The sequence below is a fragment of the Monodelphis domestica genome, chromosome 3 (assembly GCF_027887165.1).
Source record: "Monodelphis domestica isolate mMonDom1 chromosome 3, mMonDom1.pri, whole genome shotgun sequence".
Taxonomy (NCBI): Eukaryota; Metazoa; Chordata; class Mammalia; order Didelphimorphia; family Didelphidae; genus Monodelphis; species Monodelphis domestica.
Window position 1 is genome coordinate 236,121,248 of NC_077229.1, and position 26,428 is coordinate 236,147,675.

Consider the following 26,428-nt stretch of genomic DNA (forward strand, 5'->3'; position numbering starts at 1 on the left):
CCAGACCTTACCTATCCAAACAAGTCTTGTCTCCTTCATTTTATCAAAACATATTATTCCTATGATTCCATTGGCAAAACACTTTATAATGTTATGATGCTCTATTCTTGCCTTCAGAGTCAGTGGAATACTTATTTAAATATCCTCAATGCTGTCAAATCTTCATATTTCAGGATAGAATTAACTCTGGGAAAAGGCCAAACATTGCTCTGAGCCACGTCTGGCAAATAAAATGGGTTATCAAACTTGATTAGACCATTTTAGGTTCCCCAAAAAGGTATAACTAATATAATAATAAAACCAATTTTCTTGTTTGACAGCTTCTGAGGGCAATTACACAAAAGAACATGAAAAAATGTTTGGAGTTATGACAATGTCCCTGATATTAAAGTATAAGTTCTCAAGGTCCTTACTTTGAAGGATGAGTCACTTAAAGATAGAAGTTCTAATATATTTGCTGAGAAATTATTACACTTCTATAGATTTTGAGATTTAGAAAGGGATATATAACACGTATTATTATCGCACTTTAGTAGGTGAAAAAACTGAGACTAAAAGCATTTATAAAATTTGTTCACATTTCAGAACTAGAGTATGTCAGAGCAAGTACTGAAACTAAAATCTTCTGATCCCAAGTCTAATTCTTCTTATTGTTCCATACTAACTCTACAGGTATAAATGTAGAAAATAAAGAAATACTTTTATAAGGATGTGTCTTTGAAATATCTTATGTATAGCTTTATTTATATATATATTTTTAATGTAATATCGCCCGTTACATTTTAAACTCCTTGAGGGCAGTCTTGTTTTTGCCTCTTTTTGTATTCCCAGGACTTAGCTTCCTGTACATGCAACATAATAATAAGCACTTAATAAATTCAGACTGGTTGATTGGTTTTATCCAAGAAGCAATGGGAAGTCACTGGAACTGAATGAGGAGAGAAATCACATCCTTCCATAAATGCTGTTATTCAGTTAGAATTCATAACTTGAGATCAGGAAGACCTGAGTTTAAATCTTGTCTGAGATTCTTACTAGCTTTGTGAGCTAGACTGAGTCATTTAACTTCTTTCAACATAAATTTACTCACCTTTAAGATGAGGATACTAATAGCATTTTCTCCCTATTTATAGGAATAAAATAAGGTAATATTTATGAAGTGCTTTGCAAACATTGAAGTGCTATAGAAATCTTACTTCTTATATATTTATTCATCATTTCCTGAGATCCACAGTATTAGGTACTAATTTTTTTAAAAGTAAATAATGCATAAACCAGCTAAGGTGAACTAAGATAACAGATTGGTCCTGGATTCAGGAGTACCTGAGTTTAAATCAGTCTTCAGAACCTAACTTATTATGTGACCCTGAGCAATTTATTTAAAATCTTTTTTTTGTCTCAGTTTTTCTCATCTGTAAAATGAACTGGATAGGAAATAGAAAACCATTCCAGTATCTTTGCTAAGAAAATCCCAAATGGTGTCAGGAAGAATGTTTCAGTGAAACAACTGCAATGTATAAAATAAGGCATGGTTACTTTCTTTATGGACTTTAAAATCTATTATTTGCACTATATTATTATTTGACTAAACAATTTTTGTTTTTCTACATCCCCCTTCAATTTCTCCTTACTTCTTAAATTTTTTTAGAGAATAAATTCTTGATTAAAATGTGTGCTTGAAAGTCTTATAAGTGGTTTTATACATTTAACTTTATTCACTTAAGGTCAAGAGAATATAATTTTCTAGAAAGTTTGTGTGCATGTATGCATGCGTCTGCATGTGTGCACACATGTGCATGCATTTTTCTAAGCTGACACATACTTGGGAAAAATGAAAGACCCAACTAGTAATTTACCCTAAAAGGATTATACGTCTTTGTGAGTCATGGACAGCATGTGGTCCAGGGTGTGGGTGGAAGTTTCCATGCCAAACAATTCTAATGATAACTCATCAGGAAGGACAGCAAGTACAATAATCTTGTGCTACTATCGACTCAAAGCTACTGTGAAACTCCTGGTAGGAGGTAAAAAAGAAATATGAAGTGGGAGGAATTTAGCAACCTTATATTATCTTCACCATTTAACGTTGCATATTTAACAATCAAAATTGGTATTGAGCACATAAAAAAGAATCTTTTAAGAGGATAGGATATATTTATTTTAGAAGACAGGATTTAGCTATTTTCATAGCACCTCAGTAAAAGATAAAAAGGGATCTTTCAAAGATTTTTCTTGTCTACACATGGATTCATTAGAGGCCCTCATTTTTTACTATTTATATGGTTGTTTCTTAGAGCATCTGACTAATTGTCAAGCTAAGAAGGAAGCTATTACTTATTTTGGAGAGTAGAATTAGGTCCATCAGGTGAGAGTTACAGAGAGAAAATTTGCTACTATTTTCTATTAATGAACAATGTAAATGCATGGTATAACTAGTTTGTGAAGGACAGAAGCATTTAATCATATATGGCTGAATAATCACCTGTTAGGGATATTGTAACAAGCAAGTATAATTTGAGTTAAATTCCATCTCTGCTGACAATTCTGTTTATAGTAAGGGCAATGGGTGAATTTAGTGATCAGCATTGAACAGTGTAGTCAGTGGTGTGAAGGTTAATGTTTAAAAAAATGGATCCCCAAAGGGAAAAAAGTTTTAATGACATACTTTCAAACTTAATCTACATTATTAACATTTTCTCCATAATTATCTGAAATCTAGATAATCAACAAAACAGTAACCAAGCCTCTGATTTCTGAGGTGCACTTATTCCCACTGAAAATTTAGCACTCATCTTTCTTGATCATTTATGAACAAACTTCCCCTCATCTCTGTCTATAATTGAAAGGATTATTGAAGAAAAAAAGGTACTAAGTTGTCTAATGTCAGATTTTCAAGAACTATTTTACTGAACAAAAACAATTAACACACATCACACTTGATAATCCCAAAGCTCTGGAAGAATATTCATCAAAGACACTATATTCAAGAGAGTTTACATTCTAGGATAATGAATGTTGACCTAAATGCTTTAGGGCCTGAGAATCAGGTGGAATTGAAAGAGAAAACACAATATATTAACCAGGTGCTGGAAGTGTAGCATACACTGGAAGATCTTTCTGAAGGAATAGATAGCATAATGGAAGAGAATCTAAAACTGGTTAGACTTTGAAAATATAGAAATGTAATTTAGAGATTTTTCTAATTAAAATTGTATATATTTGCTAAGAAAACTTTAAGGTGGATATTTTGTCAATGAGGGATTAATTTTTTATGGGTTAGGAAATGACTAACTCATTACAATATCAATTAAAACTGAAAGTTAAAATAATTTCCATTTTGTGGAAAAGTAACCAAAACATATGGGCCTTTATCTAATTTTTCAGTCTCTTTCAATTATATTTCTTTGATATAATTGCAAAAATGGAGATTTGCACCCCAGACTTCAATCCCCAGAATTCCTTGGTACTTCCCAGAATTCCCTATAATCTCACCTGAGTCCTCACCTGAGTGTGAGAACACAATTTTTATTTACAGGACTCTCTGCCTCCCAAGACTCTCTTCTTCCTCTTGTAAGCACACACGTCTCTCTACCTGGCATGCAAGATGTAGAGTAAGTGGTTGTGAATGGGCTGTTCAGCCCTAGGCATGTGATTTTCTTATTTTGTATTTTCTTATTTCCTTGATTACTAATAATCTTAATAAACCTCATAAAATATAATACTTTTAGTAGAGAAACTAATTTAAATGTTACATAATCACCATTTACCATCAAAGTTGATCAGTTGACTATAACCCACTTTTAAATGAGAACTCAAACTTTACCAATTTGAGCTAAAAAATTAATGCTTTCCTCAACTAAAACATACATTAAATTATACTTTGATGTATTAAGCTTGTTGACTGAAGAAGATAGGAAAATGGCATAAGAAATTAAGATGACTCTTTTCAATCTTCACTTGCCATGAAAAAATGTTGAACTTTCAGAATAGAAATGTTTTTCACAAGAGAAAGACCAGATTATACCTCAAAACATGTGAACAACTTGATCAAATTAACTCTGAATCCATCTAAATCACTGGATAATATCCAGTCTCTTTCATTCATGTTCATATTGGGTTGTCTTTTGGAAAAATTGGTGGTAATAGGTGCTTTAAATTTACTGTATATATATATATATATATATATATATATATATATATATATATATATATATATATATATATATAGTAGTCTCTTGGTGATCAAGAATGACTATTGTCTTTGTGCAGTTTCATCTACGGTGTACCCTCATGTGTCTTTGGAGTCCAAAGGCTGAGGTACAAATTTTGTGGCACATGGGGCATGGGACGCCAGTTGTTATGGGAGGTGCGGTTGTGGCCTGGTGTCGGAGTTCACACGCAGCAGCAAGACGTCGACGTCACTCATCTTCAAAGGTGGCGGCGGCATGGTTAATGTGGATTCACCAGCTGCTTCTGTCAGAGGCAGCGAGTTCTAGTTGCTTTGGTGTAATGCCAGCCCACTTCAAGCTTGACTTTAGCTGATCCTTGAATCTTTTCTTTGGTCGGCCTTGTTTCCTGAGTCCAGTCGAGCTGACAGTTCACCATAGAATACCTGTCTTGGTATTTGCTGTGGGTCCATGCAGATGACTTGTCCAGACCATCGTAGCTGGGTTTTGAGGACCATGACTTCCATGCTGGTGGAGTTGGCTCTGTCGAGGACTTCCTGATTGGTGATTCGTTCCTGCCATCTGATCCTCATGATTGACTGGAGGGAGCATTGGTGGAATTGCTCCAGCTGTTTCATGTGCTTCCGTTACAGTGTCCATGTCTCACAACCATATAGGAGCAAGCTGAGGACCACTGCGTTATACACTTTGAGCTTCGTCGCAGTGCTTACACCTCTGTGTTGGAGGACTTTGCAGTGCAGCTGCCCAAGTGCCTGGATGGCCTTTTGGATCCTGGCATTAATCTCGTGGTCTAGGGACCCATCGTTGGCGATGGTGCTGCCCAGGTACTTGAAAGTGTTGACGTTAGAAAGCTGCGTGCTGTCGATTGTAATGCACAGCTGGTTAGTTGGCCTCCCTGGTGCAGGTTGGAACAGCACCTCTGTTTTGCTGAGGCTCATAGTCAGGCCAAACAGTTTTGTTGCGGTGGAGAACCTGTCCACAATGGTTTGGAGATGATTTTCTTGGTGGGCCATGAGAGCACAGTCATCTGCAAAGAGAGCTTCCAGGATGAGTCTCTGTTGTCTTTGTTTTTGCAGTCAGGCAGCGAAGGTCAAATAGTGAGCCATCCAGTCGGTATTTGATGTAGACGCCCAGGTCTAGATCCATCACAGCATGTCATAAAACTTGGGTGAAAAATAGGTTGAATAGTACCGGAGCGAGGACACAGCCTTTTTTCATGCCATTGGAGATGTTGAAGCGATTGGAAGTCTCTCCACCAGATAGGACTTCCCCTGTCATGTCGACATGAAAGAGCTGGATCAGTTTGATGAATTTTGCTGGGCAACCGAGCTTGCTGAGGATCACCCACAATGCATCCTTGTTCACTGCGTGAAATGCCTTTGTCAGGTATATGAAGACAATGTAGAGACTTAGGTTCTGCTCAAGGCATTTTTCCTGCATTTGCCTCACCATGAAGACCATGTCGATGGTGCTGCGATCTGGTCGGAAGCCACATTGTGATTCAGGCAGGTTCTGCTCTGAAACAGATGACAGGAGTCTGTTGAGTATATCACAAGGGCGAGGATCTTTCCGGCAGTGGAGAGTAGAGATGCCTCTGTAGTTGTCACAGGCTGCTCGTGTGCCTTTGTTCTTGTATAGGGCTACGATGGAGGCATCTCTGAGTTCTGGGGGCATGTCTTCCTCTTCCCATATGCTGGTCAGTACTATGTGGAATGCCTGGAGCGCCTTTCCATTTAAGGCCTTGTACACCTCTGTTGGGATCCCGTCTTTACCGGGTGCCTTGCCTTCACTCATTTGTTTAATGGCTTTTTGGACTTCCTCTATTGAAGGAGGGACATCAAGTTGTTCAATGGAGTGGTTTTGGGGGATCTGGCCAAGGGTGCTTTGGTCGACTGAAGAGGGTTGGTTGAAAAGCTGACTGAAGTGTTCTTTCCACCTGTTACTGATGCCTTTTTTTATCTTTTATGAGAGTGTCACCTTCAGAGGATAGCAAGGTAGTGGTGGTGGGTTTTGATGGCCCATAGACAGTCTTGAAGGCACTGAAACATTGTTTGTAGTTTTTCATATCTACAAACTGCTGGATTTCTTCTGCCTTTTTTTCCCACCATTGGTCTTGCTACTTCCTGATCTCACGCTGCACCATGGCTTGGAGAGACTTGAATCTATCCTTTTTAGGAGCAGAGTTTGGGTTATTTTTCCACTCCATAAAGGCTTTGTTCTTCTTGCTCAATAGGTCTTCAATAGCAGTGTTGTTTTTGTCGAACCAGTCCTGGTGGTTGCATTGTTTGGGGCCTAGGATTGCCTTTGATGTTTCCTTCACTGCGTCTCTGAACTGGTTCCATTTCTCGGTTGAGCTTCCAGTGAGTGGTCCCTTGGCAGACAGCTTGTTGTCCAGGCAGGACTGGAATGTTTGCAAATAAGATGGATCTCTAAGATGACTCACATTGTAAAATGCTCGAACTGTCTGGGTGCGTTTTGGATGGTGAGGCACAATACGCATTTGAAGAGTTGCACTAACCAATTGGTGGTCTGTCCAGCATTCAGCTCCTCTCATGGCTCTGGTGATCTTTACATCCTGGATGTCTCGCCAGTGTACAATGATGTAGTCAATGAGATGCCACTGTTTTGATCATGGGTGCATCCACATTGTTTTATATTTGTTTGCCATTCTGAACACAGTGTTCGTGATGGTGAGTTAGAACTCTGAGCATTTGCTGAGTAGCAGTAGGCCGTTGTTGTTTATTTTGCCCACGCCATGTTTGCCAAGCACTCCTTTCCATCTTTCATGGTCCTGGCCATTAGCTAAATGCCAATCTTCAAGGCTTCCGATGTCCAAAAAGAGTAACATTCAGAAAGAATTAAGAATAAAAAAATAGAATTTATCAACACGGCATGCTTAAAATAGCAGAGTTTTCTTAAACTGCAAGTTAATTTTATGCATCAGTTTTAGAACTTCTCTCTAATTATTTCCAAACCAATTACTTGATTTTTAAGCAAATTTTGGTAATTCTTAAAAGAAATTTCAGTACAGATTCCAGATAGCATAGGAATCTGAATATCTGTTGAGAATTAAATGTAAAATATTTTAGTTATAGCAATGGAGAAAAGATTCCTTTTTATCAAGTAATATGGTTTTATTATATTAGAGCCCTTTTTAATCAAATAGTATTCTATTGGTGTTACAAAATATACTTAATTCTTACACTTGTTTTCTGTAATGATGTAAAATTAGGAATAATGTTAAACTCTGTGTTTATTCATTGTGTCACATGTATATATACACAGATATATAGCAGTTGAACTAAAAATTTTGCCATCCCACTTGAGATCTTTTATTCAATTTATAAACACTTAAAATTATATTTCAATTTCAAACTTTTGTAAAATAAAAACTTTTAAAAATTCTATGCTGACAACATTCCTCTAGAAAGGCAATGCAAGTACTACTCTTCCTATTCTTTAGAGTAAGATATAGAAAACATAATGACTTGACTAAAGTCTTATAGCTATGCAGCAATTAAGTGAACTTCAAACTCCTAGCTAATTCTTAGTGCAGAACTTTTCCTTAAATATCACTTAAACTCTACATTATTTCCTTCAATGACTCAAAATATATGAATATATGAAGAAATGTGTCAAACATCAGATTAGCTATTTTGAACTCTTCCAACACACATTATTTATTAATATCTGGATGATTCTTATAATTTAATTCAGATGCTTAGCATTTCCTAGATATGGTAATAACTACCAATGTCTAAAATTTTAGAAGAATTTATGATGTCAATTTACCTGTGATAGAATATGTTAAAACTAAAAGAACAATAAGACAAATTTGAAAAATTTTAATTATTTATGTTACCCAATGTTTATGAGAATATTTTAAACAGATCAGATTTTGATAATATTTATGTTTTAGTGAAAATTTCTCTTAATTATTTTGTATGTGTTTAAACATCAAACATATGCTATTTTTGGGAAATAGACCTGAACTTGAATTCTGACATTGTAGCCTATTAGGAGTTTGACCTTTATCATATCATATCCCTTTAATTCTATGGGTTCATTTTCCTTATATATAGAATGAGGGGACAACTTTTTTTTGTCCTTTTAGTTTCCCATTTTTCTATTCAAAACAAAACAAAATAAAAAAATATTATGGAAATATTGTGTGAATTCTCTCAGAAGGCATAGAAAAAATGAAATGAAGAGCCTGACTGATCTTAGGGTTTACTTGAAATCACTTCCTTCCTTCTTGCCTTCCTTTATTGCCACTTCATTTTCAGAGCAGAACTATAATGTAACAGAGAGGTTTCTTTAAACAGAGATTAGTGAAGGTATTTGATTATCTTATTACATAGGATTTTGTCTCTCAATATATTTATTATATAACACTGAGTATATAATTAATCCATATTAACCTAATGTTCACTTTGAAAAGCATTTTAAAAACAAATTGATTTTCTTAGAAAACATCCTAAAGAACATAAATTGAAAAATTAAGAGACACATCCTTGTAAGAATTTATAATGATGACATTCTTTCAACTTTTATAATTATAAAATAGAGAAATATTTGCCTTTTCTTCATATTGCAATAGCTGAAAAGGAATTAAAAATAAACTACATAGATTTTTATATTGAGGCTAAATTTAGACAATCTAGAGGATAGCCATGAATAAAGGTACAATAAAAGACCATAAAATCACAAAAAGAATGCAAATCCTCTTATTTAGTATGGTTTAAATCATTTTAAATAAGTGCATGGTAACTGATGATTCTGTACTGGTCTAAATCTGTAAATATCATATATATATATATATATATACATATATATATATATATATGTACAAATAGTAAAAATCCATTCCTATAAGCATCAATTTTCTATCTAAACATCAGCACATCAATGTGGCAATTAGCTATGTATTAATGCAAATATATAAAAATGAGATAGATGGTAGTCTTTCTTCTCTCTAACCTGATTATAACTTTTAATATTAAACACTTGAAGATAAGTTAACCAGACATTTTTGAGAAAGTACAAATGAGAAAAAATTTCTCCTAACTTATTACTATAATTAATTAGAAAATATATATGACCTGATACCTACATGTGTATCTCTGCTTGTGTATATAGAGATATTATACTAAAATATTTAGATAAACCAAAACTAAGAACACTTCCCTAAGTTTGTCCATTTTACATGGATTTTCAATTGGTTATTGTGATTGAAAATATATATTTGAGAGGGAAATGTTGGCAAAGGAGAAACCCTCACCACTGTAAGTAAGTTACACCAGAAAGGGGGGGGGTAAAATAAAAGGAATCAATAAATTTGATAATTCAATAAGATTGAACTAGAAAGTCAATATGGAGAGTAAGAACACCTTGAGGGATCATGCTACTCTATCTTTTGTTACTGATGAATAACAATCTAACTCAATTGTGGTTATAAAAGTGGTCCAGTGGATAGAGTGATTGGCCTAGAAACAGAAAGACTTATCTTTGTGAGTTTAACTCTGACCTCAGCCACTTACTGACCCTGGGTGAGGAACCTGATTCATAGAGAGTCAGATATGACTGAAATGACCAAACAACAACAATAAAACCTCCATCATACTTAATTAGTAGTTCTATATTTCTCCAATGTATTGTTAACATTGTTATCAAAACATTGTATAAATTATATAAAAAGTAAAGTGAAATGATCCCCAGGCCAAGGAAGTTATATTATATTGAAATGTTAATAAAGCTTCCTCAGAGGGGAAAGAGAAGCTTTAAGGTAGGAAGATAGAGAAAGGATAGAAGTTTTAGATACCATGAGGGGTATGATGGAGTTGAATTAGAGATATGAGGTGGCAGGAATGAGTCACAAATGCATGCCTTATTAATTGTCAATGAGCCACAGCCAAGCTCCAATCAATGGACTATTCTGAAGGCTTATACCAGTTCAGAGATCCCATTTAATACCACACAGGTAAGAGAGATGATAGAGAAAGATAAAAGATGGAGCCTAGACAAAGGCCAGGCTCCAGCAAGGACAGGCATCAGTGAGAGCTGGAAGGGAGGAAGAGCAGAAGAGAGAAAGGCGGAGCTGGCTGGGCCCTATTTAATCTCTTTGATATGCATATATACACAGTACACAGGGATGATCATCATTGGTTAATGACAAGGTATAGGTGTGGTTTCTCTTAACCAGCACAAAGAAACCTGCATTCCCACCTAACCTGGGAGAAGCTGGGGTCAAGGGTCAGAGCTTTCCCAGCCACATGGCAAGGGAATGGAGGACTCTTAGGAGAATAACTTTAAATTGTTGCTCAAAATATTGCCAGAATTCAGTCTAGTTACAACATACATACCTAGGTACCAAGGTCAGAAAAAAAAGAGGATGCATTGAAACTATGTAGGTTAACAGAATACTGATTATATGATTCCATGACCAAAAGGACAATTTTCCTCCCCTCAATCTTTATATCCCTCACAAAAGATCATATCAGGAAAAATAGTATGAATAAGACTAAAAAAAATTGGCAGTTGGAGAGAGATTATGGAGAGCTTAAAATTTTATAACAATATCTTGTACTTTTATTTAGTGGAAAATGGAAGTCTTAGAAGTGACAGGTGAAAGAAATCCATCTGTAAGAATACTCATTCATCAAGGAAATTAAGCAATTAGAAAGCAAATAGACAAGTTGGAATGTCATATTACAAAGATAATGTATTGTGTGAGAAGAAGAGATCCCAAACTATTGGATTTTAGTAGAAGGGTGTGAGATTTAAAATGGTTGAGGTCTTAAACTGTAGTGGTTAAAATAGTGGAAGATATAAATTGTGATAGATATAAGAGAGGGTGAGTAAGTTTGACCACAGAAATATGTTTCACTAAAGTGTCTTGGGTTTAAAATCAAATATAAGGTGGTCGCCAGGGAAATATTCCCAATTATTCAAATACCCAAGTCAATTGGGTTTTATAGAGATTTTAATTAACAATACAATGAGTAATCAAAGAAAGAGAGAGATAGAGTAAGAAAGGAATAAGTATGAAGGGCTTCAAGCCAATATGGCCTAGACCTGAGTCTTAAAAGAGAAATCAGTCAGTTTTTTAACACTCACCATAAGATCTGTCTAAGTAAAGATTTCTAATGACACCAGGCCAGCAGCATCTCAGCTGCTTTCTCCAGCTCCCTCCTCCATCTGAATGTTTCAGAATCAGTCTCCTCAGAATGAGTCTCTCCAATCTGAATGTTTCAGAATGACTTCTTCCCAGCTCTTCCCTGAGCTCTTATTTTTAAGGGCAAAATTTCCTCTGTCACCTCCCCTAAGTCCTTACATCTACCAATCACTGTAGATGTTTCTAAAGGACTGTCCATTTTGAATTCACAGCTGAGTAGTTTTAATCTCTTTAGTAAGTCAGGAAAAAAATGCTGCTGTGTCGACAAATTTCATTAGAAAAAACCTCTGAATAAGTTATCACCCTTTTAGCTTTAAGTAGTTTACAAGTTGCCCCACCTTTATAGGTACTTAGTATCCCATTGTATCAATTCTAAAACAGTCATGACTCAAAGGACTTCCTGTCCCTTCCATAAGCATGGATCAAAGTACTTTTCATTGTTCTCAAGGAACTCTCTGTTCTAAAGCAGTCCTAAGTAGGGTGGAGTAGGGATATTCCCAAGGCAGGGAGCCCCCACACTCAAGTAGAGTTCTCACCATCTGCTAGGGAATTTTTTTAAGAAGAAGATTCCCCAATGGGGGAAACCCCTAACATTCATAAGTCTGAGAAATTTTGAGGTTTGCAAGGGAAAGTACAAGGTGCTACTTTAGAAATACTATGCCCATAATTGCGAGGAAATGACAACTAATCATGAATAATTATGATGAGTTTAGCTCACTTATGGAGTAAGGTTAGGTTTGCAAACTCTTTGCATATGTTATTTTATTTGATCCTCTCAACAACTCAATGAAGTGTGTGCTTTAGAGATAAAGAAATTGAGTGTGAAAGATGTTGAATCAATTGTCCAGGGTCACATACATACTAAGTGCCTTCTTCAGAATTAGAATTCAGATCTTTTGAATCCTAGTCTTGAGCTCTATCCCTATGCCAAATAATTAAGTATTCATTTAAATCTTTAAACCAGTATGATAGGGAAGGAATAGGAGGACAATCTTTGGGATGAAAATGCATTTTGAAACTGAGTTCTAAGTAGGAAACAGAGCCTAGTGAAGATATCTATAAAGCAATTAGGAAAAATAGGTTTAAATTTCCATAGTACACAGTTGTCAAATTATCAGACCCTTTGGGGCTTTCTTAGTGCAGCCCAAATCTTATTAAAATATATTTGGGAGATGTTTAACAAAAATTTTAAAATGTAATACACTGTAGATAATACCAATTTGGGGTTTTCTAAAACTATATATGGCCTATAGGCATGTGTTTCTATTTTAATTTGATATCTATGTTGTTGAAGATAAATTGAAGTTTGAGTTGTAATTTGAAATCTACTTGAAGAAAGGTGATAGCTGAAGCTATGACAGTAGATGAAATTACCAGGAGTAAATTATAGAAAAAATGTTGTACCTAAGACATAGAGGGGACATCCATATTTAAAGAGTGTAAGGAGCATTAGGAGCCAATAAAGATGAGAAGTGTTCTGAAAAATGGAAGTCAAATCTCTCAGAATTCAAGCTATGAAAAGCAACAGGAAGTGGTTCAGCAGTGTAAAGTGCTAAGGGAATATAAGTACTGTAAAAATAAAAGGGGGACTGCAAAAATGTCAATGAAAACAAAAAATCAGTGAAAACATAGTTGCAGAAATGCAAGTTCAAAACATACAATTACAGACATTTAAAATGTAAAATACAAAATGAAAAGTTTTGAAAAAAAAACAGTTTTGAAACAAATACAGTTACAAAAGTACTAAACCAGGGAGGATAAATCCTAAAAATGTCTATTAAAATAAGAAAGACATTACAATTATTTTGGCAAGCAAAATTTTAGTAATTAGTTTGTTTGGAAACCAGTTAACAAAGAATTGAGGAAGGATTTGGGTAGTATAGGAAGCAGAGGAACAAGCATGGACTCCCTATACTAGAAATTTGTCATGAAAGGGGAGGAGAAAAACAGAGCAATAACTATACTTGGAGATTTTATATTTGTTGCAATAATTTTATCATTTTTCTAATTATGTTGTAATATAATTTTTTTATTCTTTTCATTTTTCCAAAGTTAATAATATTTTTATTCTCTTACTTTCATACATCTTCCTAGATTAATTTTTTCACTGTTCTCTTGGCTTAGCCACATTCTGATTCTTTGAATTATTTCATTTGTTCTTCTTAGTAGTTCTCAAGTGGAAAATGTGATTTTCCTTCATCTGATAGGCAGCGTCTTCCTTGATGCTTTGGTTAACTTGATTCTTGGTACAGATCAAGCTAGAGTGATAGCCATGAAAAAAGAAAAAAAATGACTTCACTTCATGACTAATAGGCCACAAGCCTGAATGCAATCTAAAACAATAACCTAGATATATCAATGGCTAATATCTTTTAATATAGATAAATGTTCAAACTCTTTATTGTTTTAAATTTCCCTCAACCTTATAATTCCTGATGCTGAGGAAAACTGACAGGATTGGGTCTCCACAGGAACAGCCCATTGACAGAACATTTGTCATTATTTCCTATTCCTCAGTGACATAATGACAATTTTCAAAGGAACTATTTCTAGTATTTTCCTCTTCTTCCATATTTTAGGATATGCTACAAGGTATATATAGATAATGTTCTTACACCCAAATAGAGAGATGATAACAGAGTGGTTAGGTACCAGTCAGGAAGACTTGGGTTCAAGTATTGTCTAAGGCAAGTCACTGAAAATACCAGAAAATACCAGAAAAAAATGTTACAAATGAGGTCCAATGCATTTGGGGAAGTAGTTACTATACCTAGGGATTCACAAAAATGAGTTAAATCAGAATCCTAGACATCCACCCACACCACCACCACCACTACAAACAACTACAATTGTTTAACAGTTGTGTGTCAAAAGTTCTTGATGACAAGAAGTCTATCATTTAGTAGGGAGGTATAATATATAAATAAGGAAATTTTAACATTCATTAAAGAAATTGAGTTCCAAACTCTTTCCTTTCCTCCCTGTCCCCTTGAAAAGGCAAGGGATATGATATTGATGTTACATGTGGCCATAAAACATAGAAAGAATCCTAATAGAAAAAAATGCTAAATTGTTTAATCTCAGCTGAATAATATTTTGCTCTATATAAAACTGGGAATGTATATGTTTATTGTTAGAATTAACCAGAAAATTCCTCCACCAAGAACAGCTATCCACCATTCCCAAAGATCATGATGGATATCAAAGGGTAAGAGACATAAATCTAGTCTGGATCTAGGAAAATCTGAGTTGAAGTCCAGAATATGAAATATTCTAGTTGTGCAACCCTGGCCAAGTTTTTGAATTGATCAATACCTCAGAAAACTCATATACTATTAGTAGAAGTATCAGTATTGGTAGCAGGAGTTTCCTATAGTAATGAAATCACAGAGCCAGTCCTTTCCCTTATCCTATAATAAAAACTAATATGTAATAACTTCAAGATATATATATATATATATAATATAATTTTAGATAAGAGTAAAAATAATACTATTCAATGTAAGGATCAGGGTATGCTTTAAAGCAGAGGTGTCAAATACAATGTACTGGGGTTAATTAGAGCCTAACACTAGCAAGTAGTTCTCCAAATAGCTTAATATGGAAAATATTTAACAAAATTTTAAAAATGTAATACAATATTTTTTATTGTCTAAGTCAATGTGCAGTTTGTAATGATCCTCACCATGGTTTACTGGCCTTCATTTCTATTTGAGTTTGATACCCCTGCCTTAATGGGTAAGTAGAATTTCATTAGAGGCTGGGGGGAGGAAGAGTATAAGAAGTAATGAGGATCATACTATATGTTCTAAGTGTTTAGAGCTATTATCTCATTTGATCCTCATTATACCCTAAAAAGTAGGTGCTATGATCTATCTGAGATAGACAGAGGTAAAGTGATTTGCCCTAAGTGACAGAACAAAGAAATATACAATGGAAGATTTGAATTCAGGTCTTTGAGATTCCAAGACCAGTGCTCAATCCAAAGTGCTAACAATTTGCCCACAGGCAAAATAGAAGCATAAGAAGGCAATTGAAAACAAGGGAAATACAAGGAACAAGTTAAAGGTTTGAAGGGGTAGAATTTATATTAATAGCATAGTTAGAGAATGGAAGACAAGAATTGGTGCTGATTGCCTAGAGCAGTGGTTCTCAACCTTTCTAATACAGTTCCTCATGTTGCAGTGACCCCAAACCAAAAAATTATTTTTGTGGCTACTTCAAAACTCTAATTTTGCTAGTTACGATTCAGAATGTAAATACCTGATATGCATTATGTATTCTCACTGCTATAAATCAAACATAATTTAAACATAGTGATTAATCACAAAAACAATATTTAATTATATGTTGAGAAATATTAATCCAGCAGGAGGCAGCCTGAGTGCTGGGGTAGGAGGTAAGTCCTGCCTGGGGAGGGGGTCCGCTAATGCTGCCTTCTTCTTCCTCTCATCTCCCTCCAGCTTAAGCTGAGGCTTCACTTTGCTGGGGTTACTTGCCTCTGTTATCCACTCCAGGAGTTATCTGCTCCAGGACTCATTATTAACCCCTCCAGAGCCAGTGCCTGGGTGCTCTCTCTGGGTCTATGTTTGAGTCCGGTCTCCAAGCAACAGGATAAATCCATCACCCCTCATAGGGGTAGGGCTTCTAATAGGTAACTAATATTAGTACAATGTGCGGGCAGCAGGGTCCCTGTTCTTTCCGAGATCTTACTGTAAAGTAGCGCGATTTCTCAGCAGCTAAAGCCATCAGAAATATACATTTTCCGATGGCTTTAGGCTACCTCTGTGTTTTAGTTGTTCGACCCCTGATGGGGTCACGACCCATAGGTTGAGAATCGCTGGCCTAGAGCTTAGTGTTCTTCTATTCTAATACTATGTACTGATTCCTAGACAGAAGGTAAAGGTTTTTTAAAAAGTAGATAAAAGATCCTTAATGTTCAATTATGGCACTAGTCACAATTTTCTGGGAAAAATCATCTTATCTATACCTTTCCAAAAATATGAGGCCTAGAGTGGAACAAAATTCTAAGAGGTTTACCAATAGGGAAGATTATCTTGGAGATACCACTTTCCTCATTCTGCATGTCATCCTTTTAATGAAATCCAGAATAACATTAGCATTTTTGGCTGCCATGTCCCACTGTTAGCACATTTTGGCACAATAGCGTACAAAAGAATCCTAGAGTTTTTTTCATACAAGCAGTTGCCCAGTCACAGCTATCCCCTTGTGTATTTGCATACTTAATTAATTGTACAAAAGTGTAGAATTTTGCAGGAGATTGGAACCATTTAATCTCTACAGAAGGAAAATCATTCCTGTTTTTAAAATGGTGGTGAAAAATGCAAATCCTGTTCTCATATACCATCTTTTTGGTGTACTGTTACACCTTCCAAATCCTATTCCCTCTTTTGAAGACATTCCTTTAAGTTGACAATAGTGATGAAAACAATAGTGATGAAAATAATGAAAACATTGAAATCCCTAAGGCTTTCACTTTTGTCTCCATCACTTTATGTTCCTTAGCATAATTATCTAGTTTAAGTTTGATGGCATCCTTTATTCTTACATGAAAAAATTAGAATTGATCATCCAAATTAACAAGTTAGGAGGATATGCTTCACATCTCATAGATATTCTCTAAGTTGATTTCTCAAGTTTTGACATAAAGTTGACAAGTAGTTACTCATATAGCTATATTGGAAATCACAAACCATAACTACTAATCTCTTCTTTTTCTGACCATCATTAGATAACTTCTTTCCTAAGGGCACATATGGATCCCCTCTATCATCACTTACAGCCCAGAAAGATGTTTTTGATTAAGTTGGGTTAATTGTCCCTTTATAGGAAGAACCACAAACATAGTAAATAGATGGAAACATTAAGCATTCTTTTTTCCCTGTTCCCCCATTCCCTTAAGATTTCATAGCCTTTATTATTTTCCATTTAAATTATTCTTTCCAATAATACTATTCAGTATTGAGTAGCTGTTTATTTTTCTACTGCTCAGAGAACCATAGCTGCCACAATAAGAATTTAATATATGGGGCCTCCTAAATAATTGACTTGGTCTACAATTGTTTCTATGCTTGGTGGTCTCAAGGTCTTTGACCACTGTATTATGTATTATTCTTCCCAGTCTTTGTACAAAACTTCATCCTCCTTTAAGGATGTAGATAGGTGTGTACCATGAAGGACTCCTATCTTCTCTTAACCCTCTGAATGAACTTTACAGTGCTCATCAACATCTAAGGATAGTAAACATAAAATCTTCCATTTTATGTTATTTATGGTATCATATGAAGTTTTAGTAAGGTTCTCAAGTAGATAACTACATTACACCTTTCCAACATTTCTATGGCATGTGGTATAAATTACTTAAACTCAAATGCTGTGATAGGCATTAGGAAAGCAAAGACAAAATGAAATAGCCCCTGTCCTCAAGAATCTTGCTGGAGAATCTCCTAGAGAATCCCAGCAAGGGAAGCTTCCAATTCAAATAGATATTTTATGCATTCCTTGGTATTAGAAAAAACAGAATATTTCTTGCTCTTGCAAGTTTACTACAAAATTTTATTTTTTTCTTCCAATTTGCTTGAAGGAAGCATTTCTGTTCTTTGTCATTCGTCCTGTTGATAACTCTCATGGTAGCTATATATTGGAAATGTGCATTTGATAGCCTGGGATATGGTCACGAAAGCATAGTTAATCTTTATGAACTTTTTGGGTAGAGAGGATATTAGTCATTTTGACAAAACCCTAATGCAAACAAACAAACAAACAAAAAGGTTCATATACTCTTTTGTAAAAATTGTTACATTCAATAAATCATTTGTTCAACTTTCATTCAGTTCTTTTTTTATCTGTTTCTCTGTATGATGAAGTTCACATATTCCTTGGTATGTTTTTTGTTCTTTCTTCTTTCTTTCTTCTATGCATAGATAGAGCTCAGGTGAAAAATGTTGGATTAATACAAGTCTTTAGCAAAATGGAACAAAATTTGATCATCTGGGTGAAAATTTTTTTTCTCAGGCCCATTATTATCTAGTACCAATAAAATGTTTTTGGTTGACCATTTTATTTTATTTTGTTTTAAATTAAATTTTATTGATTAATTAAGAAAATTGTTCCACAGTTACATGATTCATGTTCTTTCCCTCCCCTTCTTTCACTCCGTTCCCATAGCCAACATGCCATTCCACTGGGTTTTGCATGTGTCATTGATCAAGATCTTTCCATATTATTGATATTTGCACTAGAGTGATCATTTAGAGTCTACACCCCCAATCGTATCCCCATCGACCCATGTGATGAAGCAATTGTTTTTCTTCTGTGTTTCTGCTCCCACAGTTCTTTCACTGGATGTGGATAGTGTTCTTTCTCATAAATCCCTCAGAATTGTCTTGGATCATTGCATTGCTACTAGTAGAGAAGTCTATTACATTCAACTGTACCACAGTGTATCAGTCTCTATGTATAAATTTCTCCTAGTTCTGCTCCTTTCACTCTGCATCAATTCCTGGAGGACGTTCCAGTTCATATAGAATTCCTCCACTTTATTATTCGTTTGAGCACAATAGTATTCCATTACCAACAGATATCACATTTTGTTAAGCCATTCCCCAATTGAAGGGCATTCCCTCATTTTACAATTTTTTGCCACCACAAAGAGCACAGCTATGAATATTTTGGTACAAGTCTTTTTCCTTATGATCTCTTTGGGGTATAAACCCAGCAGTGGTGTGGCTTGATCAAAGGGCAGGCAGTCTTTTAAAGCCTTTTGGGTGTAATTCCAAATTGCCATCCAGAATGATTGGATCAATTCACAACTCTACCAGAAACGCATTAATGTTTTACCACATCCTCTCCAACATTCATTACTTTCTTTGGCTGTCATATTAGCCAATCTTCTAGATGTGAGGTAATATCTTAGAGTTGTTTTGATTTGCATTTCTCTGATTATAAGAGATTTAGAACACATTTTCTTGTGCTTATTGAGAGTTTTGATTTCTGTATCTGAAAACTGCCTATTCATTAGACTACCATTTTAAAAGCTTGTACAGAATCAGAAAAGGTGACCTGAATTAAAATCTAAGTGAATCAATGGTCTTATTACCAGGGTAGTTAGCAATATGGAGAGGAAAGAAACTAGAACTCTTATTTGTTTATTGTTACTGTCCTAGTGTGTGATCAAGGAGAGAAAATGATACTTTTTTAAAGATACATTTCAACCATCTCCCAGACAAATTTTGTAAACTCTGGTGGTCAGAGTATCTTTAAACATTTAGAAGTTGAGGATGTCTAAGGGATATTTATAAATGTATCAAGGGTAAACAAATAAAGTTTATAAGTGAAATGCCTTACTCATCTCAAACTGAAGTTGAATAGGCAAGGCATTATTTATATTTGCTAAATATTTATTAAGCTAATAAAGACTTTTTTTTAAAGGACAAATCTTAATGGTGCTCTCTATATGTAATGTTAAAGTAATTGGATCTATATACAAATAAGAATAAAACCCTGCTTTTTCTCTTTGCCAGGGTCTTAGCCCATATATTCTATTTAATCCTTTTGAGATAATGATAAAAGCAATGCTTTTTGCTCTGCCAAGCTGATTCTGAATCAACTTTTAAAACTATATATTGACTTAATATAAATAGAAGTTCCAACTAAAAATAATAGATCTTGTCAATATATGAAATAATTGTGACTGGAATATTATGAATCATTTTTAAAATAAGGGCCTTTAGAATATGGAATAGTTTTGGAAGGTCAGACATGAAAGTGTCATCATAAAAAAGATTCAAAATACTATGAGATAAAGTGCTCATGAATATTTAGATGAAATATCCCTGCATATTTCAAGCAGTACACTAAAATGATTTGCAAGGTCTCTGCTTCCATATGTATCAAATATTCTTACTTAAAAACTAAAACTGACCTGTGGTTTTGAAATGGCATTCTTCAGCTTGTAAAAATGGAGATTTGAACTCTGGACTCCATTGCCCAGAAGTCCTTGTTCACTTCCAAAAATGCCTTGTAACCTCACCTGGGCCGAGAGCGAGATAGGGTATTTAACCTGGTTGTAAAGGCTTCTGGGTTGGTTCCAAAGCTTTTAGTCATAACAAAGCTTGCAATCAATTTGATATTACATGAATAACTAAAAAATAGAATTTAATGAAATTATTAGAAATATCACAAACCACAAAAATGGATGAACAAAACAAAACAATTTTAGGCAAGTGATGCTGAAAAAAAACCAAAACAACCAAACCCTAGGTTTGGGATCAGAGACGGGATTCTAATTTTAATTTTGACTACTTGTGTAATCTTGGTCGAATTAATTTTCATTTCTGGATTGCAATTTTCTTTCTATTTAACGAAGAAGTATTTCATATTCCTACCCCAACACACACATCAGCTAAGGTAATATAAGACAATGTAAAATAACAAGATGCTCTAAGCCCTATATCTTTATCAGATGAGAATACCACTTTTAGTTACATCAGTAAGTAAAAAGTGTATACTTATTCTTAACAATTTCTCAGCATCTTTATCAATCAATCAAAAGTTTAAACTAGGTAAAAGGAGGACTATTATGTGACAGGTGCTGTGTTCAGTTCTGGGAACATAGATACAAGCAAAAATAAAGTCTGTAACCTTAAAGAACCCACATTCTAATGAAGAAATAGAACATATAAAATGGAACTATAAAGCTAGGATAACTAAATAGGTTTCTGGTGTCAAAGTCAGTAGAGTCAGAATCACAACCTGAATGAGAAGGAGACACATACACCACGACCCACCCCTAAAATGGAGCCCCAGAAGGAACTTACTGATAGGAAAAAAGCAAACATTAAGGATTCTATCCTACCAAGAGTTGTGAATTATTTTTTTTCCCACATGCACTCTCTAACCTTGAGCCCCTTTCTCCTGGATTTAGTTGTGTGGTAGTGTTTTAAGACATTTGAGGAAGAAGTTTGTATGGCTGTTCTTACTATATCATTTTAGTAAATAGTAGTAGTCTCTTGGTAACCAAGGATGACGATTGTCTTTGTGCGTTTTCATCTATGATAGATGAGAGTGCACAAAGACACTTGTGCGTGAAGGAGATTTAAGTGGAAAAGTCGATGCACAGAGTAGACCCACTCTCTCGGTGTTGGAAGCCTTGGTCCAGTGGCACAAAAAGTCATTACACCTGGAGACTTCCTCAGCTGCATTGGATGGCTGTGTTGTCTTTTGTGCTCCAACATGCCCTAAGCACTCCAGAGTGCTTTGCTGTGTCGCCCTCTCAGCCGTTGAACCTTCTTGTTGGTTTCTTCTGCCTGCTCTGCTGAAGCAGTCTTCACATGCTGGGTGAGCAAAGCCTTGGTTCACCAAGGGTATATGACCTGACCTGATGGCTACCCTCACAAGGTTTGGCCGGCTTGTTGAAGCCCTTGCCTGGGGTGTGGCTGCTGCCGCATGCTAGCAGCTACTGGGAGCTACAAGTGAGAGCTGGGTGTCAGGTGGGGGTCAGAGACTGGAGAGCTGCCCTAGAAGGGTGCTACAAGCCCTCCATACCAGAGATACTACCTCTCCCTGAGCACCCCATACACCCCATATTTTAGTAAAAAATTTAGTAAATATTTATTTTTAAAATCATTGTGGGGAATTGTTAATAAATAATGATTTCAATGATAGGAGAACATGAATGATAAAATTGGAGAAACCCCAACCCTTCAAAGTCTACTCTAGAACCTTCTAGGGAGAAATAGTTAAGCAGCTTTTAGGTACCTGCTTTTCTAGTAACATTGGTAGTTGGGAAGTAGTCCCAGAGGGGAAGGCACATATAAAATGAATGTATTATATGACATCCAAGGTCCATTCCAGAATGAAATCTATGATTTTAATAACTGAAAAGCAATGATATTAAAACCATATGGTAAGGATAACAAGATCATAAGCAAGGTTAAAAAATGCATATAGTGTCATATTCATTACTAGAAGGGACAGAAGTAAAATGGGAAAAGTATGATGTTTATGTACCTGAATTTTATGGGAGAGGAAGAGTATTTTAGTAAGATGAAATTTAATAAGGATAAATGTAGGTCACATTATCAACAAAATATTGAAGGTGTTCTCAACATAATTCTATCACCTCAGAAACTCAAAACAAGGAATATATCCAAATTCAAAGAAGCTGGTTTTGCTCTGCATATTAAAATTCTTTAGCAAGTAGAAGAAAATAAAGAAACACCTCAAAATGCAATAAAATCTGTTGAAATATCAAAACACTGGAATCTACACATAGTTCCTAGTCACCTAAACCATCCGACCATTCCACTAGGACTAGTTTATGCACAATGCAAGCACCCTAATAGGTTATCCTTATCCCTCCAAAGTAGTGACTTAGTTCTAACAATAACTCTTCCCCCAATAATATCAGAAATAGAAATCTTTGATCATTCCTAAGAATACAATGGAAAAAAAAAACCCTAAAAATTAAAAAAAGACAGAGGACAAAGATTTATAAAATAAAGTAAAAGATGAATATAAGCTTATCTGTTATCCTCTAACAATTTATACATGAAGTGATCATGTTGAATCTCCTGGATCATTCAGAGGGTAATCTTATTAAACATTAACCTATCAGGAATTAAAGAGGAGTATGAAAGAAAAAAAAAATTAAGACAGGAAGGCTGAAGGTAAGTCAGGTTCAATGCAAATAAACTCACAAGTCTCATAAAGAAGAAAAAATGAGCAAACACTCCAAAAAGTGCACATTAATATCAAAATATAAAGCACTGCTTAAAAGAAATTGACTCAAATTCTCAAGAAAAAATAGATCAAGGAAAAATTGAAAAAGAATAAGAAAATCCAAAATATTCAAATAAAAAACAAAGCATTTGAAATATTTGAGAATGGGAACTAATTCATAAACCCCAGATACTAAATAAGAAATTAACATGATAAAATAAGAGCCCAGTAGAGACTTGGAAAAAAGAAAATGAAATATTTAAAATACAGAAATAGTAGAACATTTGGCAGAAGAAAAATTAAAGAATAATATTTTGAAAGTTCATATCAATTACATACCATACATGTACATATAAATTGTGTTGGCTTTTAATTATTTCTCTTCTTTTAGTTTTAAAGAAAGGGTGATTATACTTTTCCATAAGCATGAAATTGCATAATACATGTTGTAGTTCCAGAAGTTTGAGTTTTAATGGATTTGAGAAGTTAACCTCTTTTTATAAACGAAAAACTGAGACTCACAAGTGTTATAAACTAACAAATATAATATGTATGTGTGGCAGAATTTGAACCAGTTATCAAATCTAAATCACATTCTATATCATAAAAAATAACATTTCCATGCAGTGTGCATTAACACTATTGCATCACATATTACCATCAGTCTTTCCCCTCCCCCGAGGGCTACCATTTGAGAAAAAAAATATTTTATTTATGAAAGTGAATACTTCATGGATGTCCACGATAATGTATGATCTCTATTTTTTATAGTTGCATATGTTCTACTTAATATAATAAGACAAATGTTTGCATTTTAATTCAACTGCATACTATTCTATTCTACTTTTAAGATATGAATCAATTCAAGACAAGAAAAGTTGTAGCCAAACTAAATTGTAATAAAAGTGCTGATAAGAGTACAAATAATTCATATTCAGTGAAGAATTTACAGAGAGATAATAACTCTACCACTTCCTGGAAATACCCTAAACTGAGTAGTAGCTACAGAATCAAGTATTTTCTCTTAATTCTGAACAAATTCTTAATTTTATCCAAAGACCTCAAATTTTCCATCTTTTCTGATATACTAGAAAAAATGTATAGCAATTGTGTTCTCAGATAAAACAAAAGGAAAAATAAACTTAATTAAAAATGAATAATAATAGCTATTCTACAGACACTGATCTTCCAGTGCCTGGTGGGAAGAGTAGCCCACAAAATGTATTATATATAGTTTTCCTTCTATGCTTTATCCCTGTCCAATTTGAATATTAATCTCACAAAAGGTTAAGTAATGTCGAATTTTTTCTAAATTATTAAGAATAATTTACCTAGCACAAGAATTAATGACTCACTGGTATACTTGTCCTATGTTTACAAATGTCCTTTAGTCAGCTAGCCTTTATTAACAAAATTAATAAAAAGTAAATTTTTTTTCTAAGGTGTTTGTGACAATTTCTGGCTAATACATGCAGGGGATAATGGACTCCAAAATATAGAGCACACGTTGCAACATAAATATACATGTTTCTTGGTTGCTAAATGTCCCTTTCTTTCCCTCTTATATTTTCTCATGATGTTTAATATAAGTATCAAGTTTTCACCTGGATACCTTGGGAAGTCTTGATCCTGTGTATATCTAGTTTGTCTTTGGTTTCAGATGTCTTTGAAATTTCTGCCAGCTTCTGCTGTTCCTGCAATGTTTGAAAGACATTGATAAAACAATGCCTAAATCATCTAGTCCTTAGAAGTTTACTTGATCTTTGGTCAAGAGAAGAAGGAAATTGGGACTTTGGCCAAAGTTAAATCTGATAGTGGGGTTCTCCTCTCTTCCCTTGAGCCATCCCTTTCAGGGAATGGGCTGAAAGATTTCCATACTAAGCTGAAAGACATTTAATATTTGATTCCAAACTATTATGAAATTATAAATATATCCACAGCACATGATCATTACTTTCAAAGGATAAGAACATACTCCTTTGTGTTATCTCTTCATTTTATCCAACATCTTTCAAGGATATCTAAATTGATCAAGGGATTTTTTATTTAGTCTAAAGTCTATAATTAATTGATTGATATCCAGAGCTATATTCATACCCAGGTCCTACCTTTGATTAATTGGTTGCTTTCACATCATATCACAGGGCATAGTATCTTGTTACTTCCTTTAAGTGTGGTAGGAATAATTGATTCATTTGGTAAGTAGTTTGATGAACCTCAACCTTCAGGTAGAAATCAAAATTTAAAAATCAATAAATTCATAGCAAAAAAGACCAGGGTTGAAAAGATATTTCAACATTTTGAAACAATAAGCATGATTTGTCTTGTAAACAAAAAAAAATACATTTTCAGTAATATTTTTTTTAAAAAGCACTTGTTGAAATATAGTGATATTCATACTAAAATCCCTAAAAAGCAAAGTGCAATAAGTAAAACCAGGAAATGATTCAAATTCTGAGTATAGCAAGGATAAAAAGATTACTAAAAGTAATGTAACATTTATATAATTCTTAGTGTAAATGTTTTCACTAGAGAGAAGATAATGAAATGTCTTTTTCTTCTTTGAATAAAGAAGTAGAATATAATTGGTGCAAAGTATTGGATACATTGTCATTATGGTCATTATGTTTTTTTGATTTGTTTAAGGTCTTTCTTCATTATAAAGTAGGGCTCTTTGAGGGGGACTTAGGAGGTGCATACAGACATAATCAAGATACAGAAAATCAACACCTATAATTGTTTTAAATCAACTGTGCAACTAAAGAATAGGGAAGTGTAATGATGAATCAAGCCACCCTAAGAATCACAAAGGAAAAGAATGAAAAAGGAAAAAAATAAATAAAAATTTCATAAGTGTTTTTTTTTAAATTTTAATCATATTCTTGACTTCCAGGTAATCTCTTCAAATTTGAAGTCAGACTTCCATTGGTTGCTCTTCCTTGGTCTCTGGCTAGGAAAGAATGTGGGAGGGTTTTAAACTAATAGCTAATCTAATATTTTGATCACTAACTATTATTGCACTTTTTGTTTCCGAAGATGTGTAGGAGTTTAGCTCTTTTCAATTGACCAAGATTTATGGGGTAATTTATATTTACCCTACTCATCTGTGTTACATTGTTGCTGTTGTTAGTATTTCTGAGGACCAATATTCATTTGAGAGCCATCAAATATAGCTGGTATATCAAGAAAAGCCATGAATTCATAGTCACATGGTTTAAATTTTGACAGTGCTATAAGTGGTTTGTGCAACCTTGGATAAATCCTTTACTCCCCTTGGCATTCAATTTCCTCTTAATTATTCTGGATGAAAGACTGAAAATTTTCT